At 38.5% G+C, this 23,513-nt stretch overlaps 1 protein-coding gene across 4 annotated transcripts in view; it reads left to right on the top strand.

Moving 5' to 3' along the window:
• Positions 1-8,177: 8,177 nt before the first annotated feature.
• Positions 8,178-23,513, top strand: part of COLEC11 (collectin subfamily member 11) — a 116,522-nt gene continuing 101,186 nt past the window's right edge. For 2 of the 4 annotated variants that reach the window (XM_053709720.1, XM_053709717.1), the window contains exons 1-2: positions 8,220-8,265; positions 16,413-16,500. The gene's annotated coding sequence lies outside the window, so the exon portion shown is untranslated. Of the gene's footprint in view, positions 8,266-16,412; positions 16,501-19,947; positions 20,137-23,513 lie in introns of all 4 variants that reach the window. The other 2 variants (XM_053709719.1, XM_053709718.1) reach the window with 2 other exon arrangements.

Raw genomic sequence — 23,513 nt, 5'->3', positions numbered from 1 at the left:
CTGGCCCCTAGCAAATTTAACAAAAATAAGAAAAGAGAGAAAGGGAAGGGAATATGGTAAGTGGTTTCTTTCCCTGCTATTCCTGCATTTCATGCAAACATAGCACATAAAAGAGGTAACATCAACCACTAGGGAGTTTAAATACAACATCAATTATACCATTAGATGCTCAAGTAAATGAATTCTATATCTAATTCAATGTCCTTGTAAGAAGCAATATTTAGGACAAACCCAACGAATATTACAAGATAGGATTAGGGAACACATGAACAATATAAAAAGAGGCTTTGTAGGACATATTTTCTCTAAACATTTTAAAGAGAAACACAACAGTGAGGTAGCAAGCTTTCAATTTTGGGGCATCAAAAAAGTAGAAAAAGACTGGAGAGGTGTAAATTATGAAAAATTAATTACTGTACCAAGAAGCCCACCTAATATTCAAATTTGGTAGTCTCATACCTGAGAGTCTTAATGCATAGCTAGACCTAAATCCTTTCCTATAAAATAATAGATATATTATAGTCACAATATATGGTAGACTTTTACTAAGTTTAATCTTACTAGGTTTTAGTTTATTAACACACTGTCACTTAAGAGTTAAAGCAGCAGAATTTGAATATTCCCTATATAATTAAACAGCCTGTAAATTCATATCTGCAGGTTTTAGTTTATTAACACACATTGTCACCTAAGAACTAAAACAGCAGAATTGGACTATTCCCTATATAAATAAACAGCCTGTATACTCATATTCACATAGAAAAGAAAATAAGTGTATATGCCGCTTTTAAGTATATGCTGGTAGAATATAGAGATAGTCAATTTAATACTGGAATATTTACATATTAGTTCTCAAATTTTTAGCCTGATATTGTATTATAATTATATTATTTTAATTTAAAATATACATTTCCTTATGTATTATAATTTATTGGCAAACAGATACACAAACTTAAATGGCAGCTTAACTTGCAACAATGAAATATTTGGTAGCGATATCAAATTGCAGCTTATCCTAATAGAAAAAAAGAGTATTAAGACATTGATGGACAGTAATTAGAACCAATTGGAAAGCAGGATTGCGCTAGTCCCTGAAATGAAAGTGAGAACCACTATAAAGCAAGGAATATCGAAAGACCAGGTCATCTTGATAAAGGCCCATGATTGGCTGAAACGCGTAGACGCACCTGGATACTCCTTCAGTTTGAAAACAGAGCGCTCTGTGAATCATTTGGGAGGACACACGCTGAAATTCTGCCTGAACGGACATACAGCGTTCTGATTGGTGGAAGCCACACACATGACGAGAAACACAGAAGTGGCACAACAGACCAGCAAGGAAACGCCAGCAGCTAAAATCAGCAGAAGTTCGGAATCACCCTGTCCGACAAAAGGGAAAGAAAGCATGGTAAGGAACCTTAATGGCCCCTAAAGGACACCAACTATGAGAAGTGTAAACCAAAAAGGCAAGCAAAATACACAATCTTATAAAGCTGTTTTGAACCGGGGGAATTAAAGGAGCCACATCAACCTTGACATAGAGGGGGACATTAACCGTATTAAGGAGGAAAATACATTTACCATCTAGAAGCGACTAACAGTGACATTTTCAAATATAAAGATCTGATAATAGCCATCTTGGGGACAATGTATCTGAAATACTCTTATTAGTATATGATCAATGATCATATTGTCTATGCTTACCTTTAAATCACTGCTATTTTTTCTTCTGAAACATTTTTTCTCTCTGAACATTTTTATCATTTTCAAATTATATACCACCGGTGGTCTCTCATATATATATATATATATATATATATATATATATATATATATATATATATATATATATATATAGGCAATATCAGTTATAGTGCACTCACTGTTCCTGAGATCATCTGCCGGGGTGCTGCGTGGAATATTTGTAGATCTACGTTCAACCCCAAGGAAGAAAACAAACGCTTCACTCTCCGGTCTTTTTCATCGATGTTTATTACTCACAAAAAATTATATCACAGCATTCCCAAACGTTTCGACACCAATTGGTGTCTTTTTCAATGGGTATTTGCCAAAATTCTTTTGTCCCAAAAGGCTCCTAAAAACTATTCCCAACCGCTTACCTATAAATCCCCATATGTGCTGTCGTCACTTCCGGTGCCACAGAGGCCGCTCCCGCTTGCGCTCATCACCGTTCCTTCTCAGCCGCATGGCTAATTACCATAGCTCCACCTGCGTGATGTCATATACACACACGCAGTACACTTAGGCTGTGCGCATGTCGGGAGCTAGCAACTCCGATAGTACCGGACTAACTGTTGTAAACATGTGGTCTAAAAAACTCACTAACCTTTCCTTTATTGATAAAAAGTGCTAAAAAAGCACTATGTGAGACCCTTAATATATCCTATTTACACAGTAGACCTAATACCAAATCTATTATATCTATTATATCTCAGTTATGTTCATCTAGGGGGTTCTATATTTTCACAACGTATCTTTATTCATCATTCCCCCAATTTTTTGTGCTGACATAACAACTATTCTATCGATAATAATATAAGGATGGTATAGAAATGGGGTTATTATTTTAGTGGGGGAGCTTATCATAATAACATTCATCCCTAATGAAGTAAAGTAGAAACTTTTTTAAGGCCGCAACAATACACTGCATCCTGGAGTTTCTTTGATTTGTACTATCCTTATCCCATCTACAAATGGATAATCCAGTCCCTTGAAGCAGAGTTTTGTCAGTATTTAGGAAGAGTTTGTTTCTTGAGATCCACTTTTCTACCTCTGTGAACTGGTCTTGGAGTACTGCTTCAAGCTGCGGTAGATCGGAATTGTTTGCATAGATTACCGTGTCATCTGCATACATGTGTACAGTTGAGGATTTGCAGACATTAGGCAGATCATTTATAAACAATGTGAATAGCAGGGGGGCGAGAATGGAACCTTGGGGAACACCACACGTGACTGGGAGAGGGAGGGAGTCGCTATCAGAAATGGAGACATATTGTGATCAATCCGATACATATGATCGAAACCAGGTTAGCGGACGATCACCAATACCTGAGTTTTTTAGTTTGAGCAGTAGTATGTCGTGGTCTACTGTGTCAGAGGCCTTTGCAAAATCAAGGAAAATAGCTCCAGTTAGGTCTCCTTGTTCCATTCCAGTTTGGATATTGTTGCAAACTTTTAGGAGGGTAGTTGTAGTGGAGTGATTTGTACGAAAACCTGATTGATCAGGGGTCAGATAGTTAGATTGTTGGTAATATTCATATAATTGCGTATGGACGCATTTTTCTAAGATTTTTGACAATACTGGGAGCAATGATATTGGGCGATAGTTAGAAACCAAGGTTATCTCCCCACTTTTATGGATAGGCACTACTCTTGCAGTCTTCCAGAGTTTGGGTATGTATCCAGACACCAAGGATTCGTTAATTAGGGTTGTGACAGGTTTAGCAATTGCTGGTGCACTAAGCTTCAACAGCATTGCTGGGTTTTGATCAGGTCCAGACTGGTTTTTCATTTTTAGGTTATTAAGGTGTTTCTTAATGACATTGATGGGTACAGGTCTAAAATTGAACTTCTCTATATTGGGTCTTTGCTGATTTAGTGGGGCCTGATCCACATTTGTAGCTTCAGGATGCGTGCCATTTATTAGTTTGTCAATCAGGGTGGTGGAGCATCCGACAAAATATTTGTTAAAGGCATTTGCTACATCTAAGGGGAGTTGCAGGGTTTGGTTGTCCACATTGACAGTGGAGGGTTGGGAGTGGATTGGTGGAGTTTGTAAATTATTTATGACTTTCCAAAACTTTCTAGGGTTTGATATGATATTGTTCAGATTCTCACAGAAATATTGGGCCTTGGCCAATTTTGTTTGTTTAGTGCATATATTTCGCCATTGTCTATATACACAGTGATCGTTCATAGAGCCAGTATGCTTGAACTTTGACCACAATGAATCTCGAAACTGGTACATTTGAATGAGGTCAGCTGTGATCCAATTAAAGTGTGCTCCTTTCACTCTCACCTTACGCAGCGGGGCATGTAAATTCCAAACTTGTAGGAGTTCGGACTGAAAGAATTCAACTGCAGAGTCAAGGTCTGGGATTAGGTTTAATCTGTGCCAGGGAAGGTTCTTGATGTCATTTAGAAATGATTGAAGATTAAATTTTTCGAAGGTGATTTTAACCTTGGGAGAGGTTTTAGTTGCCTTTATTTTGCGCACACAGTACACTAAGCAGTGGTCACTGAAATTGTTAGGGAGAACACCTGCCTCCTGGATTCGGTCGGGAGAGGTGGAAAGAATCCAATCGAGCAGGGTGTGATTATGGCTTTTGTTGTTTATGCGAGTTGGGGAGGAGATTAATTGCGTTAGCTGCAAAGACTTAAACATAGAGCAACAACTATTATTCTTTGGATTCAGCCAATCAATATTAAAATCTCCAAAAACCAAAACTTCACTTTTTGGGTTTTGAGCTATGGTTTCACTAAGGAGATGGGCTATGTCTGAAAGGGAATGTACAGGAGAGCTAGGTGGGTGGTAGATTCCAACAACAATGATTGATTTACTGCACGGGATCTCAATTGTGCCAGAAAGGAAATCAAAGTTGGCAGGAGAGCTAGATTTTTGTAAGGGGGTGTACTTTGTGGAGTTGTCAACATAGATTACAATGCTGCCTCCTCTCTTAGCTCTGTCATTTCTATGGCATGAATACCCATGTATTGCAATGGCAGAGTCGGGTATTTTTGCGGCTTGTATTGTAAACACCAAGCTTGTAGTGCATCGATTTTTGGTATTAAGCTGCGGATATTACAGTGCACAAAGGAGATTCCTTTTTTAGCTGGAAGGCTAGGAATAGAATTTGTTGGGGGACCAGGGTTAGATTCTACATCATTTGCAAGGGCAAGTAACAGAAGGAATAGGAATTTGGGCATATTTTTTGTTTTGCCAATTAGTGAATGGGATATTTTATAGTTTTGAGAGGTGGGGGTAGGAGGGTTATTTTTTATAACTCTCCACCAGCACTCAGAAGATAAGTTGCAGCAACAGAGCAGGCCATGGTGTATGATAATTTGTTTTCCAGTTTGAGGTGTGTGCTTATGGCAGTAGTGGTGTGAACAAAATTTGAGTGAGAAAAGGGTTAACACAAATAACAGTATGGTCATATTTGGATTCATGTTAGTAGTATGAGGTGTATAGATGAAAATAAAACAAAAGTAGTACAAAATGTAAAGGAAATAAAAGTATATACTACTGATGTGTGATATATAGCTATTTGTAGGGAGAGAGAGTAAGTATTCTAAAGGGTTAATTGAATGAAAGGATGTGCTAATCAGTGTTTGCAGCTGTCATTTTGGGAGAATGAAAGTTGAGTATGAGACTATCTATAAATAAGGAAATGAGCTTGGGGAGGGTGGGGTGAGGGGCAGGGTGGGAAGGAAACTATCTTCCAAAGGCTACCTGTTTGCAGAGAGCAGTGTAACACACACACAGAGAGAAGCACACTCACAGGAACAAACAACTGGCTCAATACTATTGTTAGCCTGTTCTATGGTGATTTACCACCTGGGTGCAGCTTCTTTTAGCCCAGTAATGCTTTTCACAGAGAAGAACTTTCCTGTAGTATATCAGTCTGATCCCGCCTACTACGGTCAGTCCAGCGCAAAATACCAGGCAATTCCTCTCTGAACAAGGAACACAGCAACCCCAGACGATCGTTTCGTCCTTCATTGGGCCTCGTCAGTGAGGTGTAGCCATATTCCTTTAAGCACACTGAGCAAGGAGTCCACGTCTGGTTTCCCCTTTTTCCCATAGGGAGACTAAATACACACAGAGAGAAGCACACTCACAGGAATGAACAACTGGCTCAATACTATTGTTAGCCTGTTCTATGACGATTTACCACCTGGGTGCAGCTTCTTTTAGTCCAGTAATGCTTTTCACAGAGAAGAACTTTCCTGTAGTATATCAGTCTGATCCCGCCTATTACGGTCAGTCCAGTGCAGAAATACAAGGCAATTCCTCTCTGAACAAGGAACACAGCAACCCCAGACGATCGTTTCGGCCTTCATTGGGCCTCGTCAGTGAGGTGTAGCCATATTCCTCTAAGCACACTGAGCAAGGAGTCCACGTCTGGTTTCCCCTTTTTCCCATAGGGAGACTAAATACACACAGAGAGAAGCACACTCACAGGAACGAACAACTGGCTCAATACTATTGTTAGCCTGTTCTATGACGATTTACCACCTGGGTGCAGCTTCTTTTAGTCCAGTAATGCTTTTCACAGAGAAGAACTTTCCTGTAGTATATCAGTCTGATCCCACCTATTACGGTCAGTCCAGCGCAGAAATACAAGGCAATTCCTCTCTGAACAAGGAACACAGCAACCCCAGACGATCGTTTCGTCCTTCATTGGGCCTCGTCAGTGAGGTGTAGCCATATTCCTCTAAGCACACTGAGCAAGGAGTCCACGTCTGGTTTTCCCTTTTTCCCATAGGGAGACTAAATACACACAGAGAGGAGCACACTCACAGGAACAAACAACTGGCTCAATACTATTGTTAGCCTGTTCTATGGCGATTTACCACCTGGGTGCAGCTTCTTTTAGCCCAGTAATGCTTTTTTCACAGAGAAGAACTTTCCTGTGGTATATCAGTCTGATCCCGCCTATTACGGTCAGTCCAGCGCCAAAATACCAGGCAATTCCTCTGAAAAAGGAACACAGCAACCCCAGACGATATATATTATATATATATATTATAAATTGCTGTTGCATATTTTATTTAAGATATCCTATACATCTGATGAGTATAGAATTAGTTAAAAGTATAGCGTTAATTGTATCATCATAGTACTAACTGCATTTGCTGTACCTAGAATAAATTGTTTTTTATATTACATTCTGGATGATGCTGTTGCTTTTTTAGCGCACTTTTTGATTTTCATATAATCACAAATGCATATATGTATATTCTGTGAATTGGTGCACGTGCTCAGTAGGAGCTGGTGACTCATAAAGTGTAAATATAAAAAAACTGCACATTTTGTAAATGGGAGTAAATTGATAAATCCTGATTGTAGGTTCTCTTGTGCGAACCTGTAGTCGAAGTTTAGAGAAGGGCTTGATAAATCGATCCCTTAGCATGGCTGTGCTATCTGACCTTTAGATGTTATATGTAATATGAGTGAAAGAATAGGAGTGCTATTGATTTAACTTGAACAGTGTTAGTGATCAGTAGCACTAATATTTTTGCAATCCTTTTATAATCTAGCCTTACATTTTATAAAACCTGCAAGATTGGGGTGAATGACAAATTTAATAAAAAAAATTGTGTGAACCGATTTGGACCAGTAATGAAATTCATCTGAAACAAATTTGCTTTAAACATATTAAACAAAAGATTCTTTAAGAAAAAAAAATTCTACCTATGCACGGCTCTAATGTAGATTTTTTGAGAACCAGTACAAGCTTTGGATTAGTTTGAACCCATCATTATTCTGCCCTTTCATGATCACACATGAAACCCAATCTTTCCAATTTACTTCTTTTATCTATTTGCTTTGTTTTCTTGGTATCCTGTTTTGAAAAGCATACTAGGTAGGCTTAGGAGCAGGGTGCTAGCTGCTGATTGGCTGCTGCACATATATGCCTTTTGTGATTGGTTTACCAATGTTTTCAGCTAGCTCCTAGTATTGCATCACGGCTTCTTCAAGAAAGGATACCAAGAGAATGAAGCAACATTGATAATAGAAGTAAATGGGAAAGTTGTTAACAAATCTATGCTTTTTCTGAATCACAAAAGAAAAACATTGGGCTTCATGTCCCTTTAATTTGCTTTGATATTTTTATTATTATTAATATTATTATTGAATAATAATTATTTTTATTATTAATTTTAGTAGTAATAGTATTTATTTATTTTGTAACAACCTATTAGTACAGTAAGCTAAGATTGAACTAAAACATACAAAGGTCTTCACATGACAGAGCTAGGACATGCCCCTCAAAATAGCTATAACTAGTTACATCATTGCAGGCATTTCCCACACTTCTGTCCTAATTATCAAGAACAGCAGCTGAAAAGTTTCAAACAGGAAGCTGTTTACAGATAACACTTGTGTCTCTGAATTTGAAAGCTTACGGCATCTTTTTCAATTAGGATCTGTCAGGCTTCTGTAAACAGCAGCAATGAGGTTCGTGTGTTATGCAAGGGACCAGCAGTTCCAGCCCAAGTGCTCTCTGAGAATACAAGGTAAGGCATTGCTCTAATTTTCACTATTAATACTGAACTATTGTGGCAGAATTGATGCAGATTTACTATTTAATAGGTGAAAGTCATGTGATGTGATCTAATAACATATCTTACTAGACTAAGATTTGCTTTAACCCTTTAGTCTTTCATCATTTTCAGCAAAATGTATGGCAGTGCACAACAAGAATTTTATCAAATTTTACTTAAATTACCTATTTTAGAAAATGTTCTTAAACAGTTCTCTGATAACTATGGCACTTTATATGTAATATAAAAGAACAAGGCTAATATATGTGAGTTTAAGAAACCACGGTATCCTTTAAACTACTTTACTGTACAACTATATTTGTTGTGGACTGGAAATGAATCGGAGGACTTAAATGAATTTTCATTTTATGAAACCTGGAACTAATAAATGTTCACATGCTCTTTTGTTTTTGTAGTAAAGTTTATATATTAAATGATCAATAGATTTCCAGATAAATTGATCTCATTTTGGTTATTGTGTGGTTGGAATATGGTTGGAAGTTATGATAGCAATGGAAGTCACACTAAACTTGTTTTTTCATAAAAAACAAAATCTTAAAAGGAGCATTACTTTGTGAAAATAAATTATTTGTGTTCAATTAAATTTTCAAGCCATCTATCAGAGGGAAACTTGTATGGAAACATATGGTTAATGTAACTATTAAAGTTTTGTGGTGCAAGATTATATTTTGTTTCTAAAGAATATTTAGCAGTTATAAATGCATTTCTTGATCCTATAGTTTAAAGGAAGATTGATATCAAAATGCAGCTGTAAGTTTAGAAATCTGAGAGCAGCAAAAAACCATAGGGAAAAATAAATTGAGCTCCAGGTTAAAGGGATAGAAGAGTCAAAATTGAAATGGGCAGGGGTGCATTTCAATTTGAAATACAAGCATTTTTGCAATATACTTCCCATAGCAAAAAATGCTATGTTTTTCTGCAGCATACACACATAGCCGTGCACCAGTATTCAAACACCATGCCTGCTCAAAGAGCTGGAAGTGGTGTGTATTTCTGTGAAGACATCATTTGTGTCATACAAGCCACCGCTGACTCTCTGCGAAGGTGTGGTGTTTGAATACTGGTGCACCGGCCCTCACAGGATATGTGCGTATGCCGCAGAAAAAACATAATAACTTTTACTAGAAGCATCTTTGCTAATGGAAGTATACTGCAAAACTGCTTCTATTTCAAATATAAATGCACCCATGCACTTTTTTTTAAATTATTTATATATATATATATATATATATATATATATATATATATATATATATATATATACACATACACACACATACACACCCACACACATACCAGTAAAATCCTAAGGACACTTGGTGCTCCATATAATATATTGTACAAACTAGATAGCAATTACTGTAGTTTAAACCTCATAATAAGGAAATATGAACTATATAACTAAAATAAAGAAAATGTAATTCATAGATGCCATACACATATATAAAAACTTTCATACATATTGTATAGTAGTATCAACACCAACAGGCCCATTTATCAAAGGGCTTGCGGACCTGATCCGACACTGCGGATCAGGTCCGCAAGACCTCGCTAAATGCGGAGAGCAATACGCTCTCCGCATTTAACATTGCACCAGCAGCTCACAAGAGCTGCTGGTGCAACGCCGCCCCCTGCTGACTCGCGGCCAATCGGCCGCCAGCAGGGAGCTGTCAATCATCCCGATCTCATTCGATCGGGTTGATGTCCGGCGATTCCTGTCCGCCTGCTCAGAGCAGGCGGACAGGGTTATGAAGCAGCGGTCTTTAGACCGCTGCTTCATAAGTTGTGTTTCTGGTGAGTCTGAAGACTCGCCAGAAACACGGCCCTTCAAGCTCCGTACGGAGCTTGATAAATGGGCCTGATACTCTCAGAAAAAATGCTTAAAAGAACCCACTGTGTTATACAAATTAAAACCTGTAAAATCAAAGCTACTAATAACCAATGATAAAAAACAGTTCTTGATTTAGGTGTGAGTCTACGTTTGTTCAGGAGATATAATGAAGCAGCTGTTAACTAAATTCATATGCAGATCCAATTAATTCCTCGCTGTTAATACTGATAGACAGCATTTGAGCAGCATCTGCTGTCTTTCCTTGTCTCGGTATGAGTCTAAACTAACAAATGATCATTCTTTGATTGTATAGGGAAATCCTTATTTCTTTCATGTAATTGGCAAGAGTCCATGAGCTAGTGACATATGGGATATACAATCCTACCAGGAGGGGCAAAGTTTCCCAAACCTCAAAATGCCTATAAATACACCCCTCACCACACCCACAATTCAGTTTTACAAACTTTGCCTCCTATGGAGGTGGTGAAGTAAGTTTGTGCTAAGATTTCTACGTTGATATGCGCTTCTCAGCATTGTCGAAGCCCGATTCCTCTCAGAGTACAGCGAATGTCAGAGGGACGTGAAGGCCGTATCACTTATTGAATACGATGATTTCCATAACGGGGGTCTATTTCATAGGTTCTCTGTTATCGGTCGTAGAGATTCATCTCCTACCTCCCTTTTCAGATCGACGATATACTCTCAATTTACCATTACCTCTACTGATAACTGTTTTAGTACTGGTTTGGCTATATGCTATATGTGGATGGGTGTCTTTTGGTAAGTATGTTTTTTATTACTTAAGACACCTCAGCTATGGTTTGGCACTTTATGCATTTATATAAAGTTCTAAATATATGTATTGTACTTATATTTTCCATGAGTCAGGTTCATGAATTTCCTTCTGCAAACTGTCAGTTTCATATTTGGGGAATATAAACATTTTTTTACAGAAATGTATTTCTTACCTGGGGTTTAGTCTTTTTTTCAATTGACTACTTCTTGCAAATTGCGGGCGGTATTAGGCCTGCGGGTGCGTCAAATGCTAAACTTTATTGCGTCATTCTTGGTGCGGAAATATTTTTGGCGCGAAAAAATACGTCTATGACGCAACTTCGTCATTTCCGACGTCATACTTGACGCCGAGACCTTTCACACGATTGCATCATTAGTGATGCGAGTGTGTCATTTCCGGTTATTTTTGGCACCAAAAAAGATTGTTACGTTGTGCGTCATACTTGGCGCCAAACTTTTTCTTTATTTCAATACCCCATTGATGTGTGCCTCTTGCCTTTTTTTTCTCTATCAGAGGGCTATGCTATTTGCATTTTTTCCCATTCCTGAAACTGCCATATAAGGAAATAGATAATTTTGCTTTATATGTTGTTTTTTCTCTTACATTTTGCAAGATGTCTCAATCTGATCCTGCCTCAGAAGTTTCTGCTGGAACATTGCTGCCTGACATCGGTTCTACCAAAGCTATGTGCATTTGTTGTAAAATTGTAGAAATTATTTTGCGAATGTCATTTGTAATAGTTGTCATGATAAACTTTTACATACAGATAGTGTATCCATCAGTAATAGTACATTGCCAGTTGCAGTTCCTTCAACTTCTAATGTGCATGATATACCTGTAAATTTTAAAGAATTTGTTTCTGATTCTATCCTGAAGGCTTTGTCTGCATTTCCACCTTCCAATAAACCTAAAAGGTCTTTTAAAACTTCTCATTTAGTTGATGAAATTTCAAATGACCAACAATATAATAATGTATCCTCTTCTGATGAGGATCTATCTGATACAGAAGATCCTTCCTCAGACATTGACACTGACAAATCTACTTATTTATTTAAAATAGAGTATATGTGTTCTTTATTAAAAGAAGTGTTAATTACTTTGGATATTGAGGTAACCAGTCCTATTGACGTTCAGTCTAATAAACGTTTAAATGCTGTTTTTAAACCTCCTGTGGTTTCTCCAGGGTTTTTTCCTATTCCTGAGGCTATTTCTGATATGATTTCTAAGGAATGGAATAAGCCAGGTACTTCTTTTATTCCTTCTTCAAGGTTTAAAAAATTGTATCCTTTACCAGCAAAATCTATATAGTTTTGGGAAAAAATCCCCAAAGTTGATGGGGCTATTTCTACTCTTGCTAAACGTACCACTATTCCTATGGAAGATAGTACTTCCTTTAAGGATCCTTTAGAGCTTGAATCTTATCTAAGGAAGGCCTATTTATATTCAGGTCATCTTCTCAGACCTGCAATTTCTTTGGCTGATGTTGCGGCTGCATCAACTTTCTGGTTGGAGAATTTAGCGCAACAGGAATTGGATTCTGACTTATCTAGCATTATTCGCTTACTGCAATTTGCTAATCATTTTATTTGTGATGCCATTTTTGATATTATGAAAATTGATGTTAGATCCATGTCTTTAGCTATACTAGCTAGAAGAGCTTTGTGGCTTAAATCTTGGAATGCTGATATGACATCTAAATCTAGATTACTATCTCTTTCTTTCCAAGGTAATAATTTATTTGGTTCTCAGTTGGATTCTATTATTTCAACTGTCACTGGGGGAAAGGGAGTTTTTCTGCCTCAGGATAACAAACCTAAGGGTAAATCTAAGGCTTCTAACCGTTTTCGTTCCCTTCATCAGAATAAGGAACAAAAACTCAATCCTCCCCCAAGGAATCTGCTTCCAATTGGAAGCCTTCCTCAAATTGGAATAAATCCAAGCCATTTAGGAAACCAAAGTCAGCCCCTAAGTCCGCATGAAGGTGTGGCCCTCATTCCAGCTCAGCTGGTAGGGGGCAGATTAAGGTTTTTCAAGGATATTTGGATACAATCTGTCCAAAATCAATGTATTCAGAGCATTATCTCTCAAGGGTATCAAATAGAATTCAGAGTAAGACCTCCTGTGAGAAGATTTTTTCTCTCACGTATCCCAGCAAATGCAGTAAAAGCTCAGGCTTTCCTGAAGTGTGTTTCAGACCTGGAGTCTTCAGGGGTAATCATGCCAGTTCCTATTCAGGAACAAGGTTTGGGGTTTTATTCAAATCTATTCATTGTTCCAAAGAAGGAAAATTTATTCAGACCAGTTCTGGATCTGAAAATTCTGAATCATTATGTAAGAGTACAACTTTCAAGATGGTGACTATAAGGACTATTCTGCCTTTTGTTCAGCAAGGATATTATATGTCCACAATAGACTTGCAGGATGCATACCTTCATATTCCAATTCATCCAGAACATTATCAGTTTCTGAGATTCTCTTTTCTAAACAAGCATTACCAATTTGTTGCTCCTCCATTTGGCCTAGCAACAGCTCCAAGAATATTTTCAAAGGTTCTAGGTGCCCTACTCTCTGTAATCAGAGAACAGGGTATTGCGGTATTTCCTTATTTGGATGATATTTTGGTACTAGCTCAGTCTTTACGTACTGCAGAATCTCACACAAATCAACTAGTGTTGTTTCTTCGGAAACATGGTTGGAGGATCAATTTACCAAAACGTTTCTTGATTCCTCAGACAAGGGTCACCTTTTTAGGCTTCCAGATAGATTCAGTGTTCATGACTCTGTCTCTAACAGACAAGAGACGTTTAAAATTGGTTGCAGCCTGCCGGCACCTTCAGTCTTAGTCATTCCCTTCAGTGGCTATGTGCATGGAAGTTTTAGGTCTCATGACTACAGCATCAGACACGATCCCCTTTGCTCGTTTACACATGAGACCTCTTCAGCTGTGTATGCTGAATCAATGGTTCAGGGATTATACAAAGATATCACAATTAATATCCTTAAATCTCAATGTACGACACTCTCTGACATGGTGGATAGATCACCATCGTTTAGTTCAAGGGGCTTCTTTTGTTTGGCCAACCTGGACTGTGATCTCAACAGATGCGAGTCTTTCAGGTTGGGGAGCTGTTTGGGGATCTCTGACAGCACAAGGGGTTTGGAAATCTCAAAAGGCGAGATTACCAATAAATATTTTAGAACTCCATGCAATTCTCAAAGCTCTTCAGTTTTGGCCTTTGTTAAAGAGAGAACCGTTCATTTGTTTTCAGACAGACAATATCACAACAGTGGCATATGTCAATCATCAGGGTGGGACTCACAGTCCCCAAGCTATGAAAGAAGTATCTCGGATACTTGTTTGGGCGGAATCCAGCTCCTGTCTAATCTCTGCGGTGCATATCCCAGGTGTAGACAATTGGGAGGCGGATTATCTCAACCGCCAGACTTTACATCCAGGGTAGTGGTCTCTCCATCTAGATGTGTTTTCTCAGATTGTTCAGATGTGGGGTCTTCCAGAGATAGATCTGATGGCCTCTCATCTAAACAAGAAACTTCCCAGATACCTGTCCAGGTCCAGGGATGTTCAGGATGAAGCAGTGGATGCATTGACACTTCCTTGGTGTTATCATCCTGCTTACATTTTCCCGCCTCTAGTTCTCCTTCCAAGAGTGATCTCCAAAATCATCATGGAACAATCATTTGTGTTGCTGGTGGCTCCAGCATGGCCACACAGGTTTTGGTATGCTGATCTGGCTCGGATGTCCAGTTGCCTGCCTTGGCTACTTCCGTTATGGCCAGACCTACTATCTCAAAGTCCGTTTTTCCATCAGGATCTCAAATCATTAAATTTGAAGGTATGGAAATTGAACGCTTAATACTAAGTTATAGAGGTTTCTCTGACTCAGTGATTAATACTATGTTACAAGCTCGTAAATCTGTCTCTAGAAAGATTTATTATAAAGTTTGGAAGACTTACATTTCATGGTGTTCTTCTCATAAATTCTCCTGGCATTCTTTTAGAATTCCTAGAATTTTACAGTTTCTTCAGCATGGTTTTGATAAGGGTTTGTCTGCAAGTTCCTTGAAAGGACAAATCTCTGCTCTTTCTATTTTATTTCACAGAAAGATTGCTATATTTCCTGATATACACTGTTTTGTACAGGCTTTAGTTCATATTAAGCCTGTCATTAAATCAATTTCTCCTCCTTGGAGTCTTAATTTGGTTCTGAAGGCTTTACAGGCTCCTCCATTTGAACCTATGCCTTCTTTGGACATTAAACTACTTTCTTGGAAAGTGTTGTTCCTTTTGGCCATCTCTTCTGCTAGAAGAGTTTCTGAGTTATCTGCTCTTTCTTGTGAGTCTCCTTTTCTGATTTTTCATCAGGATAAGGCAGTTTTGCGGACTTCTTTTCAATTTTTAACTAAGGTTGTGAATTCTAACAACATTAGTAGAGAAATTGTTGTCCCCTCCTTGTGTCCTAATCCTAAGAATTCTTTGGAAAGATCCTTACATTCTTTGGATGTGGTAAGAGCTTTGAAAAAATATGTGGAAGCTACTAAAGATTTCAGGAAGACTTCCAGTCTATTTGTTTTATTTTCTGGTCCTAGGAAAGGTCAGAAGGCTTCTGCTATTTCCTTGGCTTCTTGGTTGAAACTTTTGATTCATCAAGCTTCTTTGGAGTCGGGTCAGGCCCCGCCTCAGAGAATTACAGCTCATTCTACTAGATCAGTCTACACTTCGTGAGCTTTTAAGAATAAAGCTTCAGTTGATCAGATTTGCAAAGCGTCAACTTGGTCCTCTTTGCATACATTTACTAAATTCTACAGTTTTGATGTATTTGCTTCCTCGGATGCAGTTTTTGGTAGAAAAGTTCTTCAGGCAGCTGTTTCAGTTTGATTCTTCTGCTGTTGATTTAAGTTTTTTTCTTTCAAAAATGAAAATAAACTTATTTTTTTTGGGTTGTGGACTAATTTTTTTCAGCGGAATATGGCTGTTTTTTTATTTTATTCCCTCCCTCTCTAGTGACTCTTGAGTGGAGATCCACATCTTGGGTATTGCTATCCCATATGTCACTAGCTCATGTACTCTTGCCAATTACATGAAAGAAAACATAATTTATGTAAGAACTTACCTGGTAAATTAATTTCTTTCATATTGGCAAGAGTCCATGAGGCCCACCCTTTTTATGGTGGTTATGATTTTTTGTATAAAGCACAATTATTTCCAAATTTCCTTTGTTGATGCTTTCTACTCCTTTCTTTATCACCCCACTGCTTGGCTATTCGTTAAACTGAATTGTGGGTGTGGTGAGGGGTGTATTAATAGGCATTTTGAAGTTTAGGAAACTTTGCCCCTCCTAGTAGGATTGTATATCCCATATGTCACTAGCTCATGGACTCTTGCCAATATGAAAGAAATGAATTTATCAGGTAAGTTCTTACATAAATTATGTTGTCTCTATTTTCTTTCAGTATCCTTCTACTTCAAAGACTTTGTACATTGCATTTCACCTTCGGCCCTTTGTCAGGAAGAGCACTTGCTTATACAGAGACACAAGAAGTGAGTACCTGCTCCTCACTGTATCATTCTGTAAAGGACTGCGTACAGCTAAGATTGTTTCAACACCTGTCACTCACATTTATGCTTTCCATTGGCATTAGCAGTGTACAATTTCATTGGTCTGGATTTGAACTTATTTAACAATCACTTTATTATATGTATTTGCAAGTACTCTCTGTTAGAACTGTTTTTAGTATTGGTTACTTGCATATTTGTTTTTATTGGTTTTAGTTTGTACACCAGAAAGCTTTCTTTTTGTAAACTTGTAAGCATACAACCAAATGATATTTTTATATATGTCTGAAACGTTTTTTTGTGAGCTTTAAGCAATGGTTATTTCTATTGCAATATAGGATCTGGCCTGATTATATATCCTTTGTTTTGGAGAATAAGGGGACAATAAGGAAAGAGCATTTTTTTTACCTACACGTTTACCTTTAAAGGGATAGAAATGTCAAAATTTAATACATGGGTACATTTCAATATGAAAAGCATTTGTGCAATAAAGTTCCATTAGTAAAAATGCTTCTAGTAAAAAGGATTATTGTTTTCTGCAGCATACGCACATATCCTGTAAAGGCCCATGCACCAGTATTGAAACACCATGCCTGCTCAGAGAGTTGGCAGTGATGTGTACTGCATCTGTGAAGACATAATTTGTGCCATACACTGCTGACTCTCTGCAAAGGTGTGGTGTTTCAATAACGGTGCACTGCCCTCACAGGATATGTGCGCATGCTGCCAAAAAAACAAACAAACCTGTAATAACGTTTACTAGAAGCATTTTTACTTTTGGAAGTGTATTGCAAAAATGCTTATATTTCATATTAAAACACACCCATGCACATTTCAATTTTAATCTTTCTATCCCTTTAAATATACATATATATTAGCTTGAATGGAGAATATTTGGGGATGTACCCCTAGTAGTGACCCTCCTTAGCATTAGCTCTATCTAGCACAAACAATCAACAGTTGTTACTACAGACCATTCTCACTAATATGAATTACTCATGAAGTACTCATTTTCTTGAATTTTCTTGTATTTATTTATTTTGTTTGGGTCTGTCAGCTTCAGTAACCAACGAATGTTGCATGACAATGAATGGCAAACCTCTCTTATATTCAAGACCTTAATGAACTGAAGCCACCCTGCAATAGTTCCCATGAAATTGATGGGTGAGCAATGTTGCAGTGACCCCATAGTACAACAGGTTACATTGTGACAGGTGTAGCATTATTCTTAGATCCTAGTACTGAGCCAGTTCTTGCACCATGTGACAGCCAACAGCCAATCACAGACTCATATATGTACATACATATTCACTGGGGCTGTTTGCACATATAAAAAGACTGTGCACTATTTTTGCAATAGACGTACATTTTGTTGTTCTATGCAGCTACCTCATTGTCCTTATATTAGATAGTCATCTGCAATAGGGACATAGGGAGACTTGACAAATAATAGGATAACCCTTTCTTAGGTTATATCTTTCTGTGTGGATTCAAAGTTTGGTAGTTTTGAGAATATTTAATATAAATTTCTATAATGCATATGACAGATATGCTGCAGCATTGTTTTTTTTATGTTTAACTAATCCTCATTGGCTGCCAGTGACAACTATCTCTTCTTTACTGATGGAGAAAGACTCACCTCTTCAAGTTTGTCAACTGAGAACTCACTTCCATTGAGTTGTTAAAAATGGAGCTGTAAGCTACCAAAGTTGCCAACAGCTAAAAGTAATTTACAGCTCCATTTTAGTGCCAGGTTTCCACTGAAATATTTTTGCGCATTGCGTGCTGTCGCTCTTTTCATGTAGATGTGAGTAAACATTGTGTCAACGCTTCCATCTGACATTGGATTTCTTGAAAATCAATTAGATGCTATGGTAAAATATAGGTTTAACGTCTGTGCTCCTTACCTGTGATCACCTTTAAATAGAAGCAAAAACAAAGATACACTTATTTATAATATACTAGTCCTAAATTTTTTTAAATACTGCGGCTCCAACCCTTGCTCCCTCTCTCTCCTCCCTCTCTTTTGCCCTCTCTCCCCCCCTCTCTTTTGCACTCCTTCCCCCCTCTCTTTGCGCTCGCTCTCTCTCCTTTGAGCTCTCTCTCTCTCCCCCTCTTTTGCGCTCTCTCCCCCTTCTCTTTTGCGCTCTCTCTCTGCTCTTTTTTGCTCTCTCTCTCCCTCTTTTGCGCTCTCTCTCTCTCTCCTCTATTTTGCTCTCTCTCTCCCCCTCTCTTGCTCTCTCTCTCTCTCTCCCCCCTCTTTTTTGCTCTCTCTCTCTCTCTCTCTCTCTCTCTCTCTCTCTCTCTCTCTCTTTCTCCCCCCTCTTTTGCTCTCTCTCTCTCCCCTCTTTTGCTCTATCTCTCTCCCCTCTTTTGCTCTCTCTCTCCCCTCTCTTTTGCTCTCTCTTTCTCCCCCTCTTTTGCTCTCTCTTTCTCCCCCCTCTTTTGCTCTCTCTTTCTCCCCCCTCTTTTGCTCTCTCTTTCTCCCCCCTCTTTTGCTCTCTCTTTCTCCCCCCTCTTTTGCTCTCTCTCTCTCCCCCCCTCTTTTGATCTCTCTCTCCCCCCCTTTTGCTCTCTCTCTCTCTCTACCCCCCTTTTGCTCTCTCTCTCCCCCCCTTTTGCTCTCTCTCTCCCCCCTCTTTTGCTCTCTCTCTTTCCCCCCTCTTTTGCTCTCTCTCTCCACCCTCTTTTGCTCTCTCTCTCCACCCTCTTTTGCTCTCTCCCTCTTCTCTTTTGCTCTCTCTCTCCCCTCTCTTTTTACGCTCTCTCCCTCTTCTCTTTTGCTCTCTCTCTCCCCTCTCTTTTGCACTCTCTCATTCCCCCCTCTCTTTTGCTCTCTTTCTCTTTTGCTCTTTCTCTCTCTCTCCTCTCTTTTGGTCCCCCCCTCTCTTTTGGTCTGTCTCTCTCCATCTCCTCCCTCCCCTCTGTTTTGCTCTCCCCTCTGTTTTTCTCTCTCACTTGACCATGTCGCTGCCATCACGGCTGCTCCCGTCGGCCATGCCCCTTCATGCGTGACACGCCCGGCCACTCCCCCACCAGGCAGCTTCCTCAGTGCGCACTCCTCTGCTGCTCAAGGCCAGGTATGTTTGTCCTTGTGCACTCTCTACTGCGCATGACTGCATCTGACAAACATACCTGGCCTGCTGGCTGCTGATATTGAGGTATAACGTGCCATCGGAAGCAGTCGATAAACAAAAATTGATAATAGGAGTAAATTAGAAAGTTGCTTAAAATTGCATGCTCTATCTGAATCATTAAAGAAAAAAATTGGCTTTAGTATCCCTTTAAGGCTGGAGAGAACTGTTTGCAGATGTAGTTGGGTTTTTGGAGCGTTTCCTGACATAACTTAAGCCTTCTCTTATTTTTAAAATAAGTTTTGGAATCTTGTCTTAAATCTCTTTTCCTGATGTTGGTCCAATTTTTTACATTCAGCATCAACTGTTTGGAGAAGATTTTGGTTCCATTGCTTGTTGTACTTGGATCCATCTAAAGGGTTTTTAATAGCTGTCCAAAAACACATTTCCGATTGCTTGAGTCTTGCTGTGCACATTCAGATGTAAGAGCAAAAGAAAACAGTTACAAACAAGCCATTGGAAAGACAGAATATTAATCTTGTTGAAGGTAAAGTGTGATTTTATTAGCTATTAAAATTATATGTTGCCAAATAAAACGGATATATAATATTACAGCTTACATGTTTCTTTTGCTGGAATATTTGTATCCAATCCTGGTAAAACTGAAATACAAATTGTTTTTTAAATATTTGCCTAGCATTCACCTAGCCTGTAAGTAAAATAGTGTAGTGTATGCTAACTTATTTTATTAAACCATTTAATTTAAAATATAACCTCTGTAAGTTTAGAAATGGTCAAACTTTTACAAAGGTATACAGAAATACATGCTTACTAGGCAGGTAATAGGGTAATTAACAGTGGGTATTATTGATGTAAGGCTAAGTAAAGAATCTCTATAATATCTTTTCAGAGTGGTACACGAGTTAAAAAAAAATGCACAAACAGGGACAGACTTCACAACCATAAAGGGACATTCCAGCCAAAATTGGAATCTACATGGATTCATTTCAGCATTTTTGTAAAAGACTTGTATTAGCAAAAATGCTTTTTATAAAAGCTATAGCTGTTTCAAAAGTGTATTTAAAGGGATTTAAGTATGCACCGTTGACCAGCATTTTTAAAAACAACACTTGCTCAGAGACCCTAAGGTGTGTGTGTGTGTACCATCTGGTAATGACTCAATTTGTTAATTGCTGACATGATACAAGCCCCACTGGTGCTCTGAGCAGCTGCAGCATTTAAAATGCTGGTGCACTGAGAATATCTTCTTATGCTTTACATGCACGTGCAGAGAAAAATGTTAACACTAACACTGAATTTAAATATTGACTGGAATGTCCCTTTAATAGTCATTAGAAAAGAAAGAAGAGGTGTGATAGAGGTTTTTATATATAATAAAGGGACCTGGATGTTAAAATTAAACTTTAATGTTTCAGATAGTGCATATAATTTGAAGATACTTTTTAATTTACTTCTATTATCAAATTTACTTCATTTTCTTGTTATAGTCTGTAGAAAAGCATACTTGAGAAATGCATTACTTAGCTGGTGATTCATTGCAGTAGGCAGATACCTCTTGTCATTGGTTCACCAAATGTGTTAAGCTAGTAGTGCATTGCTGTTATGGGCTGACTTTAGCAATGTGTTTAACCCCTGTGCAAGCAACAGTTAAATAATAAAATTATCTGACACATTAGAGCATGTTAATTGCACTATGTCCGTTTAAAGTCATATAATCCAAAAATGATACAGGCATTATGCACACAAGTCATTAAAGGGACAGTCAACTTCAAAAAATGTATTGTTTAAAAAGATAGATAATCCCTGTATTATCCATTCCCTAGTTTCGCTCAGCCAACATAGTTATATTAATATACTTTTAACCTCTGTGATTACTTTGTATCTAAGCTTCCTTTGACAGCCCCCTGATCAAATGGCTATTTATTTATTATCTATTGACTTTCATTTTAACCAATTAGTTATCTGTCCTGCACAACTCCAGAGGCATGAGCACAATGTAACCTATATAGCCCACATGAACTAGCAGTCTCCTGTTGGGAAAAGCTAATAAAAAAGCATGTGATAAGAGGCTGTATGTAGTGGTTTACAAACACGCAGACATTTAGAGGTTTAAATGTTATAATGTAGGGACACTCAGGTTAAATTAAATTTTCATGATTCAGATACAGCATGTAATTTTAAACAACTTTCCAATTTACTTCCATTAAAAAAAATGTGCACAGTCTTTTATATTTACAATTTTTGAGTTACCAGATCCTACTGAGCATGTGCAAGAATTCACAGACTATACGTATATGCATTTGTGATTGGCTGATTGCTATCACATGGTACAAGGGGAGTGGAAATATACATAACTTTGAAATTGGTTATAAAAAAATCTACTACTCATTTGAAGTTCAGACTAAGTGCTATTGCATTGTCTTGTTATCTTGCATTTGTTGATTATGCAAATCTAATGTGTTGACTGGTCCTTTACTGTAACCATGTTGGTTGTGCAAAGCTGGGGAATGGTTAGCAAAATTATCTTTTTAAACAATAACAATTTTGGTGTTAACTGTCCCTTTAAGTCAAATAGTTTAAATGAATGAATAATGTTCAGGATTTAATCAGTTCCACTTGTTTCTTTTTATGTTGCTCTCATTTAATATCCAATAATTTTCTAGTCCTTTAACCCCTTAATGACCGAGGACGTACACCATACGTCCTCAGAAAAAAGGCAGTTAACGCCTGAGGACGTGTGGCGTACGTCCTCGGTTTGGAAAGCAGCTGGAAGCGATCCTCATCGCTTCCAGCTGCTTTCCGGTTATTGCAGGATGCCTCAATATCGAGGCATCCTGCAATAACAATTTGTACCCCTCCGGTGCAGAGAGAGCCACTCTGTGGCCCTCTCTACACCGGACATCGATGGCTGCAATCGTTGGTGGGTGGGAGCTGCAGTGGGAGGCGGGTGGGCGGCCATCGATGGTTTCTGATACACAGAGGGGGGCGGGATCGGGGGCGGGAGAGTCAGGGGCGCGCACAGACACGCACGCGTGCACGGGGGATCGGCGGGCGGGCGCGTGCACGGGAGGGAGCGGGTGGGAACCGCTTACACTACAGAAATTATTATGTAGTAAGTGGGAGGAAGAGGGGGAATAAATGCCCCCAAAAAGTAATCTACGGGATCTGGGAGGGGGTGGGGGTAGGGGTTGGTCGTGGGGAAGCTACACTACAGAAAAATTTAAAAAAAAAAAATAAAAAAAGAGAAAAAAATATTGTTAACTGGGTACTGGCAGACAGCTGCCAGTACCCAAGATGGCCCCCAATAAGGCAGGGGGGGGGGGTTAGAGAGCTGTTTTGGGGGGGATCAGGGAGGTTGGGGCTAAGGGGGGATCCTACAAAGTAGCATATGTAAATATGCTAAAGATGTTTTTTTAAAAAAAACAAAAAATTTTTTTTTTTATTTTAGTACTGGCAGACTTTCTGCCAGTACTTAAGATGGCGGGGACAATTGTGGGGTGGGGGAGGGAAGGGAGCTGTTTGGGAGATATCAGGGGGTCTGATGTGTCAGGTGGGAGGCTGATCTCTACACTAAAGCTAAAATTAACCCCGCAAGCTCCCTACAAACTACCTAATTAACCCCTTGACTGCTAGCCATAATACATGTGTGATGCGCAGCAGCACTTTGCGGCCTTCTAATTACCAAAAAGCAACGCCAAAGTCATATATGTCTGCTATTTCTGAACAAAGGGGATCCCAGAGAAGCATTTACAACTATTTGTGCCATAATTGCACATGCTGTTTGTAAATAATTTCAGTGAGAAACCTAAAATTGTGAAAAATTTAGCGTTTTTTTTAATTTGATTGCATTTGGCGGTGAAATGGTGGCATGAAATATACCAAAATGGGCCTAGATCAATACTT

This window comes from Bombina bombina, chromosome 4 (assembly GCF_027579735.1).
Source record: "Bombina bombina isolate aBomBom1 chromosome 4, aBomBom1.pri, whole genome shotgun sequence".
Classification (NCBI taxonomy): Eukaryota; Metazoa; Chordata; class Amphibia; order Anura; family Bombinatoridae; genus Bombina; species Bombina bombina.
Note: the sequence above shows the minus strand (reverse complement) of the source record. Positions and strands in the feature narration are given on the sequence as shown.